General features: G+C 45.0%; 1 protein-coding gene across 9 annotated transcripts in view; it reads right to left on the reverse strand.

Moving 5' to 3' along the window:
• The window catches only part of LOC129514443 (E3 ubiquitin-protein ligase NEDD4-like), a 336,683-nt gene that overhangs the window by 120,341 nt on the left and 192,564 nt on the right, over positions 1 to 23,778 (reverse strand). Inside the window, exon 1 of one of the 9 annotated variants that reach the window (XM_055333013.1) lies at positions 21,032 to 21,105. The exons of the other annotated variants lie outside the window; for them this stretch is intronic. The gene's annotated coding sequence lies outside the window, so the exon portion shown is untranslated. Of the gene's footprint in view, positions 1 to 21,031; positions 21,106 to 23,778 lie in introns of those variants that run through there. 9 annotated transcript variants of the gene reach the window in all.

The following is a 23,778-nucleotide window of genomic DNA, read 5'->3' on the forward strand; positions in this document are numbered from 1 at the left end:
TCTCTCTCTGTGTGTGACTATCATAAAATAAATAAAAATTAAAAAAAAAAGTCAGACCCCAAATTCCAGAACCAACCACATTATAAGCTGTCAGTTGTGAAATCACGCAGATTTCCAATGAAGAGAAAGCCCCCTCTTAACTTTTTAGGCCTACCTGAGGTTCAATGCTATCAAAGAATTGGACAGGACTATGGACGCACTTCAACGGGTTTTTTTTTTTTTTTTTTTTTTTTTGGTCATTAAAAAAAAGGGCTTCTTTGATATTTCTCTAACAATGACACTGTAGCTGAAAATGAAATCTAGGAAGAAAGTATTTAAGTTTTTTGAGTTTTTATGAGTCTTTTTTATGAGTTTTCATTCAACATTTGTTAGACTAAGGTTTCTCGAAGTGGACCAAGGACCACCTGGGGTGCTTATAAAAATTGATGTTTTTGACTAGAACTTGCCCTAGCTAATCCAACCAGTTAAAATATTACAGGGATCCAGAAGAAGCTGAAAATAAGCTAGCAGAATATATCAGAGTGTTTCAAACAGCATATAAAGAATCTCAAAATATAAACTATATTCACAGGATATTTTATCATTATACATTTTATATGTGTAAATGTATAATATCCACCTCCATAGCTGCTAAAAGTTAAAAACAATAAAAATGAAATTCTGGTGAATTTCTGCAAATCCTTAAAAGCAGGGACCCTGGGTGGCTCAGGTCATGATCCTGGGGTTGTGGGATCGAGTCCCATATCGGGTTCCCCGCAGGGAGCCTGCTTCTCCCTCTAGGTCTCTGCCTCCCTTGTGTGTGTCTCTCCTCAACAATGTTAAAAAAACAAAACAAAACAAAACAAACAAAACAACAACAACCTTAGAAGCAGCCAAGTCTGAAAACCACAATTTTTTTTTAAAGATTTTTATTCATTCTTAATCACCCCATTTATACCCACTTAAGAGCAGGGCGGAAATACAAATGTAACCAATGACCTGGCCAGCAATTAACACCTAGCAACTACCTATTGGAAAAGGACTAACAGTCACAATTACAAGTCAAGATCCACCACATTAACAAGTAGCTTGGTCAACAACCTTTCTTTTCACTGCACCAGCCTTCCTCTAACCAACCGGACACAGTCCCATCTGGGAGTGTACGGCTCCACCCACGTGCCCCTTCCCACCTCCACCCCCAGCAAGCTAGAACTTGCCTTTCTCTGCTACCTCGGGGATTATTCTAGAATTACCACCCTCTATTTTATTTGTTGCTTATATTTTCAAAGCATTTTTCTTTCCTTTCTACCGAGAGGGCCCCACATGATAAGAGTGTTCAGATCAAAGTCCCCAAGGGCAGAGTGGGCCCAGAGAAGCCAAGGCTAACATACTTCCCCCTTCAAAAGCCAAGTACCCTTTCTTCTCAACAAGTGTTCTCACGGAGACCTGCCATAAATTCCCCCTTCTGACCCGGCTGCATGTCTGGCAAGCGACAGCCTCGGGTAACACAGCCAGCCTGGAGCCTGGCACTGAGAAATAAATACTCTCCAGGGAAAAAACAAAGTCCCTCTACACAGAAATGTTTGATCAACAGCAGGACACGGTCTACGGGATCAAAATGCCTTAGCACGACTGTATCAAAGCTCGTAACCATAGACACCCAACACATTCCAACAATGATACACCCAGGGCCAGCGATGTGTGCACAGTTCAGGCTGACTTCGTTCATGACAGCGTGTGTCCTTCCTTAATGGCTTCAGCTTAAAATCCTTCTCAATTCATCCTAGGGGCAAAAAAACAAACGAAAAAAAAAAACCCACAAAACCTTGACATTTTCTAGTAAGCCTTTTATTATCACGAATATAATGAGCCACATCTGTAAAGCACAAGGCGTGTGTATAACGGAGTATGCCACTTACTCCTCGCAGAGACTCTAATGCAAGTGAGGTCATCTCACACATATGGAAGTGAACACTGAAAACTGTAATGGGTCACAGCAGTGGCAGAAAAAGGACCTTAAATCTGCTGTTTTATTTAATATACTCCAGGAGACTATTTTTTTAAACTGTAAACAAAACCTAAACATAAAATCAGTACTCATTTTCTTCCTATTGACTTGATGAAGGATCTTTAACAGAACATTAGTACAAGAAGTGTGAAAAGAGACCAAAGACTTCAAATCACAAGTTGTTGCTGCTGGCATGGGTCCATCAAGGGCCAGAATGAGGAGGGACAAGATGAGACTCTGTCACTGTTGCCATCAGCTGTCCAGGGGGTGAGTCTAATGAACAGCCAAGGCTGCGATTCCCAGATACTCAAAGTTTTCCTGCCCTCATCCTTCTCCAGATCAAAGACCTGTGACCCATAAGTCCGGGCCAGGTCACAGGTAAGGGGTGTGGCCCCACGGCTGTTGAGGCTGCAGGGACAGGCTGGCCAGCAACAGCCTTCAGAGGGTACAGGTGACTTAGGCCATGCTGGGATACAGGGAGGTGCTGCCACAGCTGCCACACTGTGACTCCCTGGGAATGAAGACGGAGCATCAAACTGCCCGAGGACTGTACACACCTTCATGCTCAGGATGTAGCACTTGCTGTGTAGCTTTTCTTTTCAAATTACACAAGAAAATAGGAAATCCTTTGCTTGTCCCCCAGTTTTGTTGGTCTGAAATTGTGTGTGGCAGTGGGGGCAGGGGGACACGTTAATCACATAACATGGAGAACACGTGTTAGAGTACAGAGGTATGCTTTGCAACTGATATTGTCTGTTGTGACTTTAAACACAATAGCGGATTTTACTTTGGAGCAAATCTGGTTAAATCACATGTTAACAGGAATTGAATTATTATAAAAACTAAATTAACCTCACTTCTTGAGCACCTACTCTGTGCAAAGCACTTTTCTAAGTGCTACAGCTACAAAGGCCCACGGGACACGGTAAATAAAAGTCTACTTGACACTGCAGCCCACTAGCATTGGAGAAGCAAGAGAATGGGGACGATGACCTCTCACATTAAGCCATTCTTTATTATTGGGAAGGAGTCCTTTACTACCCACCTATTAAACCAGATTTGAACAGAGAACCGGGTGCTGGAGCAGGCCTAGGCTAAGCAAGCTTCTCCTCTACAGCCTCTAAGGATATGATGCATTTCTTGAAACTGTCTTTTCCCTCTGAGTTGAATAATTCCATCGCTGAGAGCCAAACACCCACTCTTCCCGCTCAGCGGGGCCCCTGCAGTTGTTTGTCAGCTGTCCACACCAAGTGGATCCCTCAACTATTTGGTGTGCCCATCCTGCACACAGCCACCCTGCTCCAGCTTCCGGGAAAACAGCTGTCCCAGCGCTCCACGGTCCCACACCCCACCACGCTTACCTACGGGAGGTGGCTCTGTTGAACAAGCCAAGTTTCAATTCCCCAGAACTGGGTATTAAGGAAATGGATTATTTCTTCTTTTTTTGGTTATCTGTTGCTAACAATCCAGTGCAAAATTAAGGGCTCACAATAATAACAGCCATTTGTCATTTCTCACGAGTCTGCAGACTGACCGGGCAGGCAGCCTGTGGTCTCTCCTGGGACTGTGGTCAGGCATGACTGAGGCTGGCACATCCAAGGCTTCACTCCATCTGTCTGGCATTTTGGTGGGGACGGCTGGAAAGCTGCAACTTCTAGGTGGCTCCCCAGGGCTGCTTTGCCTGGCAGCTGGGTCTGACCAGCACTAATTCCCAAGAGACAAGCAGAGGCTGCCAGCCTGCAACAGCTACATGGGTGGCACCAGCCCAGCCTCACTGCCACCGCCTTCACGGGGGAAGGGAAATACACTCTGGCCCTTGCTGGGGCAGATCAAGCATCTCTCTGCCTGTCTTCTGGGTTCGCTCTAAGAAGGGTATATGGATATGCACTCTAATTATGGTCGTAGGGCAGGACCTATGATCCGCACTGAAGGCCACGTAGCCCACCACTTTGGTCTGAAGTAGAGGACCTTGCCCGTTATCCGAGAGCTCGCTGAAGGCGCGACAAGTGCATGTGCTCAACCCGTGATGTGGTCACAAAGCCCCATCTAGAGCACCCACGGTCACCAACCACACGGTGCCTGCATATTGGACAAATTAGGTGTGCCCAGAAAATGAACAGCAACCCAACAAAAACAGCTTACACTTCTCTCCCAAATGTTTCAAAAGTGAAGGTGGAGTCTAAGGATGTGGAAAGAAATCTTTACAGCTTCACATGCATTCTTGACTGCACCGCCTTTACCGGATTTCAGAAGAAGCAAAATACATGGCAGAGAATTTTGAAAAGCAAACAAAAAAGTGGGCAGCCCGGGTGGCTCAGCGGTTTAGCGCCTCCCTTCGGCCCAGGGTGTGATCCTGGAGACCCAGGATTGAGTCCCACGTGGGGCTCCCTGCATGGAGCCTGCTGCTCCCTCTGCCTGTGTCTCTGCCTCTCACTGTGTCCCTCTCATGAATAAATAAATAAAATCTTAAAAAAACAAAAAACAAAGAAGTAGCTTCTAATCCTTTGAGAGAGGAATGATGGGAGGAAGCGACCCTCTGTAATCTCAAAGGTAACATGAAATAGGGATTCTTCTTTCCTTCTAGAAATACCAAGGATCGCTACTTTTCTTATTAGCTGCTTTATTTTCCAGGTTCCAGAGGAGCAGAGTTAATTCAAGTTATTTTTATCCACCCAGGGGCCCCCATGTCATTTACAATCAGACAAATGGACAGATTCTGTGCTCTGAACAACCTAGAGATCTAGACTGTTCCTTGAAATCATCCTGGGTCCCAATCTCCTCCCCTTACTGCCCACTCTCACAGCACTGTGATGCCTTCTGTTCCTCTGACACCCAATTCTCTTCCCATAGCAGGACCTCTGTGTCCTGGGGCCTCCTGCCCAACTGCACTTACCCTGGCGTGACTCCACCCCCACCGCCGGCTCCTGGGTGTACAGTCAGCTCAGGAGGGGTTTGTCGCGAGCACCCTTCTTCAGGTTGGCCTCTATTATTTTTCTGTCTCAGCTTCCCGTTTACTTCCTTTGGCATACTTAGGAGAATATGTACTTATTTTACTTATTAGTATCTTTTTACTATTCATGATCATTACACAAGCTAGAATCTAAGCTGCCTCGGAGCAGTGGCCACATCTCTATTCTCATTACTTGCAACTCTAGAACAGTACCTGGAATGCGAAAGGCATTCAGGAGGGTCACTTATCCTGACTGTCAGTGTTTCCAAAGGTAGCAACAGCTGATGAACCACACAACCTCCCTGGACTTAGTTTATTCTTTTTTGTTAAATAGGGGGAGGCCGAATTAAGTAATATTCATTTTCTGCCAGTGTTAACTGTAGCCCATTTCACAGCTATTATCTACTGACTCAGGTGGAGGAATGTTATTTAGGTTTACTCTTTAATCAGTAAAGAGTTAACTAACAGGTTGAATACTGTAACATCTCAACGTAAGTCTGGACAGAAAAGCTATCATCTTCTAGGATGCTTGAAGCATCTTAGAAGTACATCAAGGAAGGTCCAATAGAAGGGAAAAAATCAGAAGTAATGAAGCTTACATATTTTTCGTTAAGTTTGGAATTTATCTTCCACACCACGGATGATGTCCAATCCTTAACAAACTGCAGTCCTACATTTGAAGTTGTAATTTGCTGACAATCTCATTTCAAGCACATCCAAAATTAGCAACTAATTCTTTACACACACTTTATTAATAGACTCCTGAAATTCAGATTAGAGTGGCACATTCAGTGTGAAGAAGGGAAGATGCACAAAAAGATTTTAATATAATTCTTATCAAACGGTCCATGATTACCAATGGGGGAAACTACTGGATGGCTGCCTACATTTTTATCTTACTCACAAGCAAACTACACCATCAGTAGGTGCAATTATATAACTGTTGATGAGGTTATCGATCCCCAAACACCTGCAAATCTTGATTTATGATTTGGTTTTAAAAAGTTACAGAGATCTAAAGGGTAACTCTTAAATGATGACAACTCTGTGTGAGTTTAATGAATATCAGAAAGAACTTTTTCAGAAATACATTCAGGGGAAAGGCAGGCATTAACAAAAAAGCAATCTTGGTTTGGCCTTTAAAAAGAGAAAAAGGATGCCTGGGTGGCTCACGGCATGATCCCGGGGTCCTGGGATCCAGTCCTCCATTGGGCTCCCTGCATGGAGCCTGCTTCTCCCTCTGCCTGTGTCTCTGCCTCTCTCTCTCTGTCTCTCATGAATAAATGATTTTTTTTAAAGCGAATAAACCACTGAAGTCTTTAAAGTCCTCTTAACTTTAGTCGTGAAAATAAAAGTTGCTGACACCTGTTAGTCTAATGAATCATAAAATCTTTTTAACGAATGCTTTTTATTGATGTTTTTTTCCATGGTTCTCACATTCAGCACAGTAGAAAATTTATTAACCCTCAAGGAGAGGGACAAAATCCAGGTAGCCATTAAGAAACGAAGATAAACTGAAAATGTGTTTGCCAGTAGAAATTCAGCTGATAGGCAGTGAACCGATCCAATCTCTAAACATCTGTGAAGAATTTACATCATCTCCTTCGGAGAGAACAATAAAGACAGCTAAGATTTATTAAGTACTAATATGTGCCAGGAACTATGCTACAGCTGGCACAGATTATCCCGTTGAATGTTTAAACTTAAATCTTACAATAACCTATCTGATTCCGGACGTGCTCCGAGAGGACAAAGAGGAGCGTTAACAGGCAAAGGGATGTGGGGGAGGAAGAAAAACAGATCGCAGGCACTCAATTCAAAGAGCATGACTCAAATCCCTACCCTCAGCCTATTTATTCTTCCCTCATAAACAGTCCTACCAAGCACACCCAGACACCTTCTGTGTCCTCGGCAGATAAGAAGCAGCCAATGAGGTGAGGGAAGTGGGCCAAGTGCAGTGACACCCCCAAGAAGTGGTCACTGCAAGCTCCTCTCACAGATTGCGGGCGTCCTGAGAACTGTCATGATGAAGAAAAGTGGATTATATACCTCATCAGACCCTGATGGCATCATTAAAAAGTACTTATTTACATAAAGACAACCAGATTATATAATAAATCCATGGCTCAGAGGGTTAACGGTGAGTCCAAAAAAAAGCTTACTGATGTAGGTTCCAAGTGTTGTCCTTACGAAGGTCTGAAGGAGAGCAGAGGAGGGTGAATGCTCTTTGGGCAGTTCATTTGCAAAAGATTCCCGATGGCCAAGACTGAGCAACAGTTAATCGTCTCCTGTGCTGGGGGAGTGGGAAGACTAGTGGTTTGGGTGTTGGGCCACCTGATAGCCAACTTCCACTACCACCTTCCCGGGTGTGTGCCCTTGGACAAGACACCAAACTTTACTGTTTAAAAAACGAGACACTGGTCCACATGACCTTTAAGGTCCTGTGCATTTTTAATACTTTGCTTTTAAATATTATAAAGGAGAGACCACCTATTACCAGACCGCCTACTACCACTTCTCTACAACTCATGAAGCCTGGACGACTGGTCAACACTTTTAAGAAGGGGAGTTTTCAAGTGACACAAAATTGCATGCAGTCAGTATTTACAGAAGGAAGATACTTCAGCTACCTGGAGAAAAGTGGTGTTTGCACGTAAGATAGAACAGGAGAGACCGGTCTTGCCAGTCTAGAATTAGAATCCCACTTTCACTTACTTCTTGCATTTGGAAACGGAGGAGAAAATTATCCCTTTCATTCTAAGCTATTTTGGGAGATAAGCTTTTTTTCCATATACATTTGCAAATATTCAGCTGGAACATTCTATTGTTCTTAATGCACAGGTGGTATTGTATAGCCTCATTTGAAAGGAAACTTATTTTGTGGATTGGGGCTGGAAGTGAAAATGCATGCACTGGGTCAGCACTGCCACCAAGGTTTTAATTAAGAACATCAAGATTTAGTTCTTACTAGCATTAATCTTTTAGACTAGTTGTTCTCACCCCCCGACTACACGTCAGCATCACCCAGGTAGTGGCCTCCCCAACCACTGCCCTCCCATCAATAAAACTGCACATGGCCACAGGATTCTTTGATGAGCTGGATGATGAGAATCAGTGAAATTCTTTTTATCCAGTCTGCATTACCCTTGGCAGATTCTATCCTGTTAAGGGTCAACCTATTAACAGGCAGAAGCAGCAATAAATTAAAATAAAATTAAAAACCTGATGGCCAGTGGCTTGCACTGGGCAGAAGGTCAATAATTCTTTCTGCTGTACTGAACCATTTACACATCATTCTGAATGCACAGTGGGCCATGAAAGAGAGGCATTCAACAGGCTTGGAAATACTTGCATGATTTTCTGAGAGGAGGAGGATTTTCTGAGACTCAGAAAGCAATGCCCTCCCCTTGTACAGATAAATATGGTTTAATCCCACTCTCGTCCCCAGCACGACCTCCCACTTCCTCCCCCCTTCGCCTTCCCTGCTTCCCCTCCACTTCAGGCAAATCTTCCTGCATCTGTTTTGCTTGGCAACACACACCAGCATTCCAACAGATGCCACCTGGCCACTGAGAGCCGATTGCAACATCCCAGGCCAAACAAGAAACCTGCTCAAAAGGAAAAGCAATCTGTGGGGAGGTTTCTGAGAGCAAAGATCACTGGCATCGCAGGGCTCTGCTGGGTAGGGAGGAGGCCTGGAACCACTTCATGCCCACCCCCCCCACCCCGTCTGTGACTCTTTCGTGGCCTTGAGGTGGTGAGAATGTCCCCACGAGTGTTCTCACTAATGAAACTTTCTGCTCTCTGTGGAATCCTCAGCCTCCCCCGCCCCCAAACCCAGAGCCTCTGCCCAGGGCCTCAGTTGGTCAGTTCAGAGCAACGAGGATATACATTGGCTGTGGCTACAGGGCTTCAGGACAAAGCATGACGCCTGGCATTTCCCTTTATTATCAACCACATTATACAGGAAATTTTCAGGAGCTGAGACCAACAAGCATCTATTTCCTTAAAAGTTCCCTCTCCCCACCTCACATCCTCTCCGTGAACTGAGATCGTGTGGGTCTGCTTCACGTCCTCAGCCCATCAGGGAAACAACGATGAGCCGGAGAGCAAAAACAGGGACTTTGGAAATGGGAAACCAGATGGATAAACCCCTGCTCCTGGACAACACTTTGGAAGGGGCTGCCTCTCTCCGGGGGTGAGCCCTGCGGGATAAATGAGCTATTTTAAAAGCCGAGGATCTGCTTTGTAGCCCACACATTATTCATCAATGGACAATATGCCTTATAATAAATGCAATCTGCAAATCAGAAGCAGACTCCCTGGTGCAAAACTGCAAAAATAAATCCGCCCACGTCCTGGCATGACACAGGCAGCAGAAAGCATCTTGAAATAACACTCGCTTAAGGAGAATAAAAGCTTCCCATTTTCTCGGCACTGCAACGTGAAAATGACAGTCTAAGTATGAAGGCTTGACAGCCTAAGTGCTGAGGTTAGACGAACTCCTGAGAAAGTGAGGGCTGCCCCAGTGTCTGGAAGAACAGACCTACAGAGTAGGGCACAGCACGTGGGCCAGCCAGCTCTGGCACCTCCGGGCAACATGCCACACCAAGCGGCCTGCAGCCCGGGGACAGGAGCCCGGTGGCCGGTCTACGAAGACAGAGTCGGGGTCCCATCACTCTGCTGCTCAAAGCCTCCCTCACAGCCCTTCACGACCTGTCCACCCCCCTCACCATTGTGCCTTGACATCCCTGCAGCTCAGCCCCATGGGCCCCCATCCTGGCCTCATGCTCCTCCTTAAAAAAATAAAAATAAAACCTAAAATAAAATGTAAAGGCAGTGCTCTGCACCCACCTTCCCTGCTAAATCTCCATGGAACTGATCTGGATTTTTTTTTACTTATTTTGCTCTCTCCACACTATCAGAATGTAAGCTGCATGAGGGCGAAGGGTTTTGGAGTTTGTTCCTTGCTGTATACCTAGAACTTAGAATGCTGTCTGGCACGCAGTAAGTACCCAATGAATTCACTGCATAAACCTTTATCATCTCATCTACTAGCAACCTCACAAATTATTTTTACCAGTCTCCAGGCAGCCCAACGGAGGAGTTCCACCCATCTGTTCTAATAGCCAAAAAAAAAAAAAAAAGGTTTCATCTATGAGAAACAGGGAGCCTTAGAAAAGTGTAAATGACTATTATGCTTCCATGAGTCAGAAACACAAGACCATCTCCTTCACCCCAACGCTGATTCTAAACAAAGGCATTGAAGTTAAGATCACCAGCATCTAGAACCCTGCAGGTTTTCTCTGCCCTATTACCAGGATAAGGACATGAAGTGCAAAACTGCACTGACTTCATTGGGCTCTTCAAGCTAGGGTTATCCTTCAATGCAAAGGTCATGCCGACTGGGGGAAGGGGTATGCCGGCAGATTTTTTTTCTAGCTTCTGCTTTAAAGAAACCACAAAAAACCTGTCCCCAAAAATTTCCTAATAAGTATTCGCGCTCATGCGAGAGAGAAGATCCTAAGCTTTTTTTTTTTTTCCTTCTGGATTAAGACACGGACCCAGGATCTTTGATCTCAAAGATGAATACTTTTGCTTCCTTCCAGACCCCATCCACAAGCTATCTTGTCCATCAGTCACATCTACCTTTGGCTCCAGAGGGTCACAGAATGAATGGCCTTTACAGGATTTCTGCTGTGTCATGGTCCCCAGATATCTCTCTCTCTTTCTCTCTCCAATCTAAACATATGGCCCCTTCCAGGGTCCCCCAGATGAAGCCAATGATGGTTTTTTTGTTCCTCGACTTTTCTCGGTGTTTTTGTGTTAGGTCGGAAGCTGACAGGGGTAAAACGAGAAAGGGAATGAGCCATCCTGATATGACCTCCATCACTGTGTCCTTGATTTGTGTGATTCTCCTTTTCTCATCAAAAGGATCAGCTTCTTAAGGACAAACACAGTTCCCTATAACCCCCAAACCCTAGGCATCCTTCAAAAGTTTAAAATGTGTGCAAAGTGAAGCATCTCTCTGCCAAGACACAGAACACATCACTCGTTCAGCGAGCCCCCTAGAGACACAAGTCTCAGCTCCTTACGAAGTGTCTCTGATTCTAATGAATGATGCCAGCATTACCTCTTATGGCAACAGGTCTTCATTTGAAGGGATGTGGATTTTAGGCTCCTTGATTTTCAAACATGAAATATAGGCCACTTTCTCTGTAAACTGCCAAGTAAGCTCCAAGTGGCAATCTAAACTTGGGGGTATTAATCCAACTAGAATCGGAACATTTTAGAGTACCTAATTATGTTAACTTCAGGAAGCCTCTTCTTATGAGATTAGCTTGCAGTAGCAAAAAATAATGACATACACAACTCAATTTAGCTATTTCCTATAGGTATGGGCTGAAAAGAAAATTTCACATTTTAAAATTCTGGCGACAAATGTACTCAAGGAGGGATTAAAGGAGCATTCATTTTCTGAAAGGTCTAATGGCTGAGACCTGAATGCAAATGCACAATCACCAAATTATTTTAACAGTAGCCAGTAATCTTAAAAGCCCTTCTTTCCATCCATCTGTTCTTTGTAAAGGATACAGAAAGCAAACTACTGAAAAAGCAGAAAATAGAAACATCTCTTTATAGAGGCTTCTGGTTAGGTTCATGATTTCCTCTCGATTAACTCCAATATTTCAACACACAAATTTCAGTACCTAGAACCTGCCTTATCATTTTTAAACACCTAGACATACAACAATCATTCTAAAGTCATGTGCATGAATACCACCAACAATGTGAGTGTACTATTTGCAACCACAAAGTCTCCCGCTTTTACATTAACCATTTTTATAATGTGAAAGGTACAGAGTGATGCATCTTGGGGGAATGAGCTCTTAGGCCTTTCTCGAACATCCCTCTGTGTGATTCACCTGCACATGCCTACCTCCCAGGGCAGAAGTGGGAAAAACAGGAGAAGGGGGGACTTCACTGTTTTCCCGGTATCCACTAGAACTTTTACAAGAGACATTAATCTGTTAGCAAAATTATGTAAGTAGAAGCACAGACACTGAGAAGATATACTGTGAGAGAAAGTCGTATTAATCACTAAGAAAAACATCTGTTGTTTTCCTGAGTTAATATTTCTCATGGTTTAGAAATTTAATACTTGTATATAGCTGAGTCTGTCCATCTTTTCTTGGTGATTCCCCTTTCTGCTTCCAAGGTTAGGAGTGATCTTTCACAGATACGGTTGGTTTCTGTTTTGTTTCTTAAAGATTTATTTTTTCATTCACTTTAGACACAGAGATTGCATGATGGGGGTAGAATCTCAAGCAGACTCCCCACTGAGCAGGGAGCCCAGCGTGCGGCTCCATCTCATGACCCTGAGATCGTGACCTAAGTTGAAATCAAGAATCAGGCCCTTAACTGACTGAGCCACCCGGGCACCCTCTGATTTTTTTTTTTTAACTGCTTCTTATTCTATAGCGTGTAACACTTTATATGAAACTATTTATACCTAGATTTAGATAAATCTTGAGCTTTATTTCTTGGTTTAGGTTTTAGATCTAATCAGTATTACTAATTTTCTTTTAGTGAACATATCCACATATAAGTGAATATGGTTAATGTGAATGATGGAAATGGGGTTATTTTCTGGATTTGTTTTGTTAAATCAAAATGCATATGATATCTAAATGCATATACTATACATAACAGTTCCCATATCATAATGTAGACTACAGATGAGCATTTTCTTATATTAAAATGTCGTTTCGAACAGATAGAAAGTCAGAATAATGCTGACAATATTCATTTCTTCAGCCTTTCTTCAGAATAAATTCTCCAGCACATATACAGACAATTAATAAGAATCAAGCTTACTTATTCCTGTTTGAATTATGACCCTACAATATATTACATTAAAGGTTACATGCACCGGTTTAATTTCTGTTACTACTATTCAAGGGCAGGAACTGCCTTGGTATCTCTCTGTCCTCCGCCTGGACCAGGCAGGTTTCTCATAGAACAGCTTTGTGGAAGGCAGGCAGACAGGCAAGGAAGGAGTTCATTCAACTCAACATTTGATGGGAAGGACAAGAATTATTCATGCTGATAACTACACTGCAAAACTCTTCAATGTTTCACATTGAAAAACAATTTGTTGACACTTGCTGATCATGGTCAAGGAATTTCCTGGGAAAACAACGGCAAGCACGTCACAGCAGTCACTTCTATCTTCGGTATTCCAAACAAAGCCCCTCCCACTGTGCCATGTGACAAAGTCTGGTCATCCTTCTAGGTCTGGCTCCAATCTTCCTCTCTGTGGCATCATTCTTGTGCACCATGACCCAGAGCATCCCATCCCACGAGTAAGCAACCTGTTACCCATGGTCTGTGCTGGGTACCAGCACGAGAGTGGGACCTACATGATGCTTCTGCTAGGTGTGCCTCATGTCCATTGTCCTGGCTGTCGCCTAGAAAGCTCTAAGACAACAGGCTTCCCAAGCTTTCACATTTCTAACAAGAAGTACAGTATATATACAAGAAGTACACATGTGGTATTATGAAACAATAATCATCTCATACTTCTGAGATAAAAAGAATGTTCTCTGTAATTGCAAAAATAATGCTCAGTTTTCTCATTTTAAACTGAAAGGAACTGGCTGACATTATTCCTAAGAGAACTCACAGCTCTATAAATGTTTATGCATATAAAATTCAAAAATGACTCCTGCATATATTAGCTAGAGAATAATGCCATATTATAAAATATAGGAGCATCTCTTGTTAATATAATTTCAACTGGGGATGCAGGCAGGCCCTCAGGCACACTGTGTTTATATAGAACTATTTTTACTGCTTTGTCCTCTACTACAGTATGGTAATTGGGCACCCTAATAATGCATGCTAATTAGAATGAGCAGAATGTAGAATATTGTACCAGGTTTTTTTTTTAAAAGCACGGTTTCGACTATGGTAAGAAGTTCAATCAGCTTAAATATTAAAACTGCATCAAAAGTTTAGAGTTTTATTACAATTTAGTGTCTTTTTCAAGTGGAAAACACAATCAGTATGTACATACTGAACTGACCCCAAGATTAAGGCATTTTCACTCATGAGCAGAATACAAAAGAACCCCAGAGCTAGGCTGTTAGTGTAGCAGTGGTCAAACCAGCCAAACTCCTCAGGAAAGTAAAAAAGGCTTGTTAGTTGTGCAACGTAACTCCTAGCCAGAAGCCCCCTGCTTTGAAGAAGTGCTAAGCTTCTTGGCTGGAGCTTAATATACACATTTCAATATTTCTGCTCCAACTTCACTTTTCTATTCAACTTAAAAAAACCTGAACCAAAGCAGCTTTTTCCCCCTCCTTCAAGAATCAAATATCTAAATCATGTATTTTAAAAGAATATGAAAATAAAAATGGTCAAGAAGTACAATTTATTGTGAAGTCTTAAAAAGTCAAGGAAATAGAGGAGTTATGACATGTGGGTCATTAAATACATTTTAAAGGTCTATCAGTTCTGGGCTGACCTATACAGAGTAAGAAAACAAAACTGTGAATCTATCCAACTATTTAGAATCACCACTTAATAGCCTCGTAGCAATCCTACCCTGCCCCAGCAGCTCCCCCAAGAAAGAGGTAAGCAACATGATGAAAGACCAAAGACCGCAGACTGAAAGTAAACTCCTGAATTATTGTATGAAGGATATAAAAGCCCCTTGGGGGGCAGGCCTGGTGGCTCAGCGGTTTAGCACCACCTTCAGCCCAGGGCCTGATCCTGGAGACCTGGGATCGAGTCCCACGTCGGGCTCCCTGAGTGGAGCCTGCTTCTCCCTCTGTCTGTGTCTCTGCCTCTCTGTGTGTGTGTGTGTGTGTGTGTGTGTGTGTCTGTGTGTGACTATCTCTCTCTCTCATGAATCAATAAATAAAATCTTTAAAAAAATAAAAATAAAAGCCCCTTGGCTCACTCCTGTCTATAAAAATTAAATCATGAAAGAAGGCTATACAAATTTCAGAGGCTCTGAAAGGCAGATCTGCTAGGGGAAATGCTGATCTCTTCTCCATGGGGTAATTCCCTCTCTTTGGGCTTACCCAGTAAGCAAAATATAGCACAATACTTAACACTAAAATAAACACAGAATGGTTTCAAAGAATAGGTAGTTAAGGCAGGCGCTTAAAGGAATAGATACAAAGTATCTGAACACTGAGTGTAGGGACCACAGCCAATCTGAAGAAAAGAGGGTCCTTTCCAAGTCCATTTCTAATGTTTTCATGTCAGGACCTCCCCGCTCACATTAAGCACTTTGTTCCAAAGTGTCAGAACAGTCCATGGTTCTAAAATGATCAGGGTATAAAAAGCAGGCTTCTTGAAATTCAATCTCTTTCATCCTCCATACTGAAAGCTCAACTTCCTGTAACGACGACGTGGTGATGCCTAGAGACCACCAAAGTGTCAACTCAGGACAGCACAAAACCGGCCAGGACATCAACCATTTATTCTCAGGCCACCTGTTTCACTTGTTCTTTTATAGTTCCTCTGTATTCCAGTTCGCCCAAATAAGCTGTTAGCAGAATAAACAAGGTTCAAAAAGGAACATCCACGAGAACATTATCCACCCAGGATGCCTAAGGAATCAAGCTAAAATACTTTCACTAACCTCCATTTGTCCAGAAAAATCACAGACCTCCTGAAATACATTTTATAACTAATATTTTCAACACTCTATCCCTTTAGGCTCTTTTAATCTTTAAACTGGAGCTGGGCGTATACAGCAGGATATGGGATATATTGTGCTGCCTGGTATAAATCAAGGGAAGTGGATGATCAAAGACAGGATCCTAACTTCTCAATAATCACTAGATGGACTAAGCTTTCCAAGCTTCTTTTGGCAATTACAGCGGAGAAACTTAAGATATTCTGACATTCACGCATTTGATCAATAGTTTCAACACTGTGAATTTCCTGTTTTTTCCTCATTATTGCAAATGTCTTGGTAGTATCATTAAGAGCTAAGGGGGAAAAAAAGGTCAAAATTTTTGGGGCAGTAATCTAGCTCAGCAATACTATGTGCTTAATTATTTTTATTAAAAATATGCTTTATCAGCTCAAGTTGTACAAATATACTAACATTTAGATTAACCTCAATCAGTTTTTAAACCAACTATACAGACACCCAACATTTATTAAATTTTAAGATAATTCTTACATGGAGTAAATCTCTGCTGGTTTTGTGAACTTTTATGTGGAGATAACAAATTTCTTATTAACACGTGTTACAAAATTATAGATTAATTTCAACGCCTAGGAACTCTGGCTCCAGACTCAGCCAAGAGAAGCAGCTGCGGCATCTATGAATACCCTCTAAAAGGCAGTATCTGATAAGGCCAATTCCCAAAAATTACCCTAATTGGCAAATCTCACAATGTGGAGATCCTGCACAGATAACATTAGACTGCTGCTCAAAAGCCTCAACCAATGAGCAGGCAGCCTAAACCAGTGGAAGCATTACAGCAAAGCAATATGGTAAAAACGCAACACCTGAAAAGCCAAAAAAAAAGCTTTAAAGTTTCAGACTTCAATACAGCAAATACAATTAAAGGTCCTTTTCTACAATGCAGAGCTCATGAAAGAATTCAAGTCTTTTCTAAGACCAATTATCACAGGTGGTGTTGGGGATCTGCGATGCTGATTTATCCAACAGCCAAAGACTCAGGACAGATGAGAGGACACCGGATAGCGTATCAAAGTTAGTTATTAAATATTTCCAGGCATGCCTTAAATCCATGCTGTGCCTAATGCTGATCAAAAACTGATTGTTCCAGTTAACTCAATTAGCTTCCTTGAAGAAGAAAAATTTGTACAACTATTTGGTTAAGAAGGAAAACCACCCCAACATTAATACGGGTCAGGTCCTTCAACATATGCTGCCTCATTTAAACATCACCATAAACCTGGGAGTTGGATGTTTTTATCCTCATTTTTCACTGAAGAATAAGCTCAGAAAAGGTACTTAGTTCTCCCCAGACATGTCAGTAAACTGCCAAGCTGCCTCTGCAGGTCTCTAAAGCTGCCCTCTCTCTCCATTACGCTGCAAAGCACCAACTGGGGGTACCATCTCCAAGATTTTCAGCAAAAATGTCACATCGCTGGAAGCATTTAACTGCCTCTTGGCTACACACTTTTAAGTTGTGCAAAGATATTTTTTAAATTCCCAGTATGCACATTCAAAGTGATATAATATGGCAGTTACACCTAAGGACAGGATCACCTACCTTCACTGGAAACAGAAAAATACCACTAATTCACACAACAGCAAGGAAGGCTGAGTGAGGCAATGCTTTTGCAATGGGATGTTAGTTTTAAGTGAAATAAATGAAGGCCTTCTTCAAGTGATGACGTACTACAGAGACACTTTTAACAGCTCCTATCAGTGTCAACTCTGAGCAAGGCCACATCAAAGCATCCATGGGAATAGTTGAAATTTTGTTGTACAGTATTGGAATATTCTCATACAACCTAATTAGGAGGTTGTTACTATGTTCAAGGGAAAACATGTTTATAAAATCCAATCAGAAATCCAGGGAATTAAAGAAATAGTAGCTTTTTGCTTATTCATCACAGTGCTCTTGGTCTGTCTGTAAACAAAGGGTGGTTTATGCATATAATAATAATTATTTTTTAGGGTGAAAAAGTTACTAATGTACTAATGTCAAGGCTTTTCTGTACAGTAAAATCATGATCTCTAAAAGATAGTCACACTAAAATCTTCAAATAAAAATAGTTTGAGTATTCTTTTATTTTTATAGTAAAATTAATTTTTAATCCCAACAGATGATTACACTACTTTTGCAAAGCGTATGTCCACTGAGAGGACACAGGAAAGTGCAGAGAACCTAGGGTCGAAGTAAAGGAGAAACACTCCCTTCCCTATTGATATATGCAGTGGGCAGGAGAAACCCTATTTTTGTCCCCACCGGTCCTCCTCCCTGTTTATGTTACAAACCGTGTCAGGAAGCAACTGAAGATAGCCCCAGAAACTTTCCAAGCACCCAGCGTAATGTTATATACACAGTGGACCTTACACACTTAATGACATTAAGGGGATCAGAAAATTCAGCTTGCAGAATGCAGAACCTGGCAGTGATTATGCCTGAAACTGTTTTTGAAAGGGGGCACCAATGCTGGGAAACAGGGATCCCACTTCCTCAGAAGGACTCGAATACAGTTAAGCCTTCCACAACCAAACTAAGTCAAAAACGAAGAAAATAAGTCATTCGTTAAAATACCGTTAATAACGCCACAAATGGGGGTGGCCTGGGTGGCTCAGTCGGTTAAGTGTCTGCCTTCGGCTCAGGTCATGACCTCAGGGTCTTGGGATCGAGCCCCACACGTGGGCTGCCCCTCTGCTCAGCGGAGAGTCTGCTTCTCCCTCTCTCTCTGCTGCTCCCCGCTTTTGCTCGTTCTCTCTCCCGCTCACTCTCTCTCAAACAAATAATCTTTTTAAAAAGCCACAAATGGAATTCCTCAGTTTTAAGCCCTCTGAAATACGTAACTGGTGATTACAAGAACCCATTCTACTTTACTGAATGGGTGGCACACCAGATGGAGAACCATCAGCACAAGGGGTTGCTACCTATTTCCTCCCCCCAGGAATCTAGCTGGGTAACATTTTCTGAAGTCATGTTACATCTGAGACTTCTTTGTCACAGGATGTTTGGGGGACAGAGACACAGACAAACACTCAACAGGGGAACCTTGAAATAAGGTCTAAGGCGCAGACTATGCGACACGATGCAGTTGTAAAAGGCATCCTGAGTGGTTTGCCTAATCAAGATAGATTTCTGATGTTATTTAAAAACCAGACTGCAACAGATTTTAGTTAATTTTTTCACATAAACTAATAATGAAGTTACCCTTCTGACCAAAACAGCAGGTATGTGAACCATCAAAAAAGCCTGGTGGCAGCCAGACTGCAGACGCCCCAGTGAATGTTTTCCCTCAAGATAAATAAGGCCAGGGCAGCTGCTGCCTACACTTAACACCCCTGCCTGTATGAAACACGTACAAAGTGTTGAATGGAGCAGACGGTTTTGTTACGTGACGAGTTTTGTTTTTGCTTCTTAAAGAAAAAAGTTTTTGCTTAAAAAAAAAAAAAAAGACAATGAAAACCCCAGCTACTTATCAACCATTTACTAATTTCTGCACATGAACCAAAATACACAGGTATGTAGAAATTCACATGCAAACGACACCTATGAAATTCACACAAGAGAACTTATTCTCAAGCAAGGCTCTTTATTCTAAGACTTTAAATTTTCAAATTGGAAGAAATCTGTTTTCTGCTCCAACAGTCCTTTCAAGTTAGAGTAGTCCTTGTCTCTAAGTACACATGATTTTTAGTACATCCTATTTGTTTCCTAATTACATTAGAAATCTCAAGCCAAATGAGACTTTAATTATATAAATCCATCTGTCTTCAACATCTAACTGCAAAATGACTTAAGTGTTTGGTAATACAACGGAATAGTTACTGAAACTTTAGGAATACATTCTGTTTATCAAACTCCAGCTGGTAGGTGGTGCAAGTTGGGCACGAAATTGTGTTGCCCAGTGGAGCCTACCACTGTTGTGATGTATGTTCTTGAGGAGAAGCTTAGAACTATCATAATATCAAAATGTCATTGAAATTTGTACTATTACATAAAAGTTATATCGGTTCGGATCAAGACAAAGCACTCAAACACATTTCCTAACAAAAGGGTCAGAGATAAAAGGATGCACAGAAGAGAAAGAAGAAACATTTACAGAACACTCTAGAAAAGTATCTTATTTGCATTTAGCATCTGATTATACCCTCAAAATGGTGCAAACCACTGATGGAGCAGTGTGATAAAGGTCACTCGAGCAGCCAAAAACAGTTCTCAACACACAGCAATAAAAGATAATGCAATTCCACACTAATACTCAGTCATCCACTTTGAAAAGTCACAACGTACAGCCGAAAACCCAAACAAAAAGTTCCCTCGATGTCTACGATCATATCCTCAAACTGGTCATCAACTAAATCCAGGGGGAAAAAAAAATCCATTTCAAAATGTAGGGAGCTTGCTGTTTAGATAGAGCACTCAGGGGCTGGGGGCTGGTCATTGCTACCTAAGAGAAAGTTAAGTGATAAAACTTTTCACCCCACTATAAACCACAAAAGCTGCAGAGTCATCATCTGCTTGGTGAAATGAGCAGCTGTCTTTCCATGCTCCGTCTCACCCAGAGGGAGAGACTCAGAACACAGGAGAAATAAAGGCCAAAATCTGTTGTAGGGCGCCTGTTTCCACAGCTGGGGACAGGGCACTTAGCTATTCCATATACAGCCTCCCGGGTAGACATTCAAGTGGCCAGTGTTAAGTTGCACGGCCACCGCAGCCTGACCATTAGCAAGTCCCCAAGCAGTCCTGCCCAGCTCGGGCCCACAAGCCAATCTGCTTCAAAAACACGTTTCTTACTGTCCCACAAGGATGACTACTACTCTTGTTCACCTTAATGGGTCAAACCCCAAAGACCATACATTATGTTAACAAGGGTCAACCCCCCACAGCACAGAGGCCCTTGGGAGGAACTGACCAACCCTACGAGCACTTAACTGTTAGGGAGGCGAGACTCCAGTGCCTGTGATAACCGCCCTTCACGAGAACCGGTTATTTTTAAGCAAAACGTTATCCCGGGCTCTATTTGCAAGCAGCTTTTATATGCATTTCCAACATGCACACGCTGGGACACCACCGGCACAGACTGATGTCAAGCAAGACATTTTTAAAATTCTTTCATTTCGGGAGGCTTGCGGCAAGGAGGCAGGAGCGGTCATCTGGCTCCTCCAGCGGGAGTCATCTGACTTTTAGGCTCTACAACGCACCGTCCGGGACGCAGACTAGCTTCACGGGCCTTGCCCCAGACCTGGGCTGCAAATCACGGCCCCGGAGCTCAGCCAGACGCGGCGACGGCAGCCCCAGCCCGGAGGGGTCGGGGAGGGTCGGTGTCCGGCAGCTGCGCCCCCCGCGCCCCCCCCCCCCCCCGCGCCCCCGGGGCACCGCGCTCCGACTCACCGGGGCGCCGGCGGGGCCGCCTGCGTCCTCCTCCGCGGGGCCCTGGGGGGCCTCCTCCGGGCCGCGCGTCACGAGAATCCTGAAGTGCTGCTGGCCCGCGTTCTGATCCTGCCGGATCTTGAAGGTGCAGCCCTGCCCCTGCGGCGCCCGCTCCCCCGAGCTGGTGCGGCGCGTTTCGGGGGCCCCCCTGCGGCCCCGCGGCGGCGTGTCCGGGCGCCCCCGCTCCTCCGTGGGGCTCGCGCGCTCCGCTCGGGGCTGCGTGGGGTGCGAGGTGCTCCGCTGCAGCCGGATGCGCGGGTACCTCACCAGCCGGTCCCCCTTGGTGCCGGTGAAGCCGAAGTTCAAGTCCCCGGGGGGCGCCGGGGCGCCCGGCGGCGGCGGCGGCGGCTGCGGCGGCTGCAGCTGGAAGACGAAGCAGCGCTTGCCGGGGCTTCCAGAAGCATCGGGCACGTGCTGCAGGGACCAGCGCCGGGGCTCGGGCGCCGCCCCGTCGGCCCCGCAGGGCGCGAGCCGCACCTGGCGCACGTCGGCGCTGGAGGCGCGGTGCTGGGCGCGCAGCCCCCCGCCGCCCTCGGGGCCCCGCGCGGGCCTGGGCGCCGCGTCCGCGCCGTTGAGCTGCGGGCCGCGGGCGCTGCCGGGGGCGCTGCCGGGGGGCTGGGGCTCGGGCTGCGAGGGCTCGGGCTCGGGCTCGGGCTGCGGGGGCTCGGGCTGCGGGGGCTCGGGCTGCGGGGGCTCGGGCTCGGGCTCGGGCTGCGGGGGCTCGGCGGCCTCGGCGGGCTCGGGGGCCGCGTCCCGGGCCTCGGGGGCCCCGTCGGCCGCCTTGCGCTGCAGCGAGATGCGCACGGACGAGCTGCGCGTGGGGCGCGCGTCGAGCGGGCCGAGCAGCTGCGGGATGAACATGGACGTGCTGCGCTTGAGCGCGCCCACCGCCTCGTGCAGGCCGCGCCCCGCGCCCGGGGCCGCCAGGCCGTGCGGGCCGCTGCGCCGCGGCAGCGTGTGGAAGGCCGCGGCCAGGTCCTCTTCCCCCTCGCGGTCTGGGATCTCGGACTCGGGGGCCGTGTTGCTGCGGCCGGAGCCAAAATGAAACCGAAGCCGATGGGCCATGGTGCCCGGGGGGGCGGGGAGGCGGCGGGCGAGCGGCAAGCGGGGGCCCGGCGCTGCCAGAAGTCAAAAACCGAAGCCGCAAACTCCAAGAAAAAGCGTCCCATCTGCCAAGCCGTTAGCACTGCGGCCCCGAGCGCGACAGATAGCAGAAATAACCCAAGTGGCGAGCGGCATTCCAGGCATGATTGGATAAGAGCAAGGAGCCCTCATCCGCGCTGGGGCAGAGGGTAGGATGGCCGGGGCCACATGACCGCGGTCTCCCCCTCCAATGCCAGCTTGTGGGCTCTGCGGACTTTTCCCCCCTCTCCCTCTCCCTCTCCCTCTCCCTCTCCCTCTCCCTCTCCCTCGCTCTCGCTCTCATTTTTTTTTTTTTTTTAAACAGCAAGAGCCCGAAACAGCACCTTCCCAGCTGCTGCTTTTCCATCAGACAGGAGTGGCCCCAGCAGGCAGCTCTCACAGCTGACGAAGGCAGCAAACGCAGTCCAGGCCATGCTGCCATAAATCTAAAACCGCGTCGAAGCCCCCGGACGGGCCTTTCCGAACGAGGCAGGGCGCTCGGGCTCTCCAACCAAGCCCGGGGACCCGGCCCTGGACCCAGGAGCGCTCGGCGCATCTCCCCCGGCTCCCCCCAGCACACCCGACGACCACGAGGAAAAAAAGGCCCTGGCTGCAAGGAAACCCTTTCACAAGCATCGGATATTGTTTCTCTGTTATTTATGATATCACCACACTACCACGATGGAATGCAAACTAATAAAAGGTACTATAAATATGATTACACACCCCACAGAATGAGTGTCCCTTTAATGCTAAATAATTAGACCATGATCTACAAGTAGCAAAATAGCTAAGGGGAGGGAGGCCCGGCTTACAACACTGTCAGTTCGCTGTCTGCCCACTACTAGATTTTTCGTTTAATAGGGTTGTGCGTGTGTGTGTGTGTGTGCACACGCACACGTGTATGTGGCAATCTCACTCATAATAGGATTGTCAGACATGGAAGCAGGAGAAAAAAGGAGCCCAGCTGGAGAAAACATTCTCTCCTATATGCCAGACAGGGGGAAAAAAAAAATACACCACCACACCCCCACCCTTCCCCATCCCGACCCAAAAAGGAAGGAAAACTGAGGAAGGGTGTGAATGTGGTTTTTGTAGTGAGTTAACTTAAATTCCATACAGAAACAAGGCTGCCCAGAGCTGAGAGTTTTCCAGTGAGAAGTCAGCAATATTATCACGAGCATGGAATCTTACCATTTCTCTGAAGGGCCAGAAAGGACCCAAGTAATAAAGGTCCAACGTTCCAAAAACTGTCATCAGATTTGTTGTCGACTTGGATGTATTCTGTGTGTTTCAAGCTTTCTATTTTCCATGATCCAGAAACATCAGTTATTTAACAAAGAAGCTTATTTAGGAGGGAGTAAAAAAAAAAAAAATTGGGAAGGGGGAAACACTAAGCTGTAAAGAGTGACAAAAAGTTTATTTTAAAACCCACAAAGCATGACTTTGTCAACAGCTCTAGAATTGAGGGTGTGGAGGATTAACCCTGTGTTTACATACGTGCAAACCTGTTTTCCAAAGGCATGTGCTTTAAATGCCAAAACTGATCTCCATGGGAGAAATGGAAGCTAGTCTGTTGAAATACT

This window comes from Nyctereutes procyonoides, unplaced genomic scaffold, assembly GCF_905146905.1.
Source record: "Nyctereutes procyonoides isolate TBG_1078 unplaced genomic scaffold, NYPRO_anot_genome, whole genome shotgun sequence".
NCBI classification, from domain to species: Eukaryota; Metazoa; Chordata; class Mammalia; order Carnivora; family Canidae; genus Nyctereutes; species Nyctereutes procyonoides.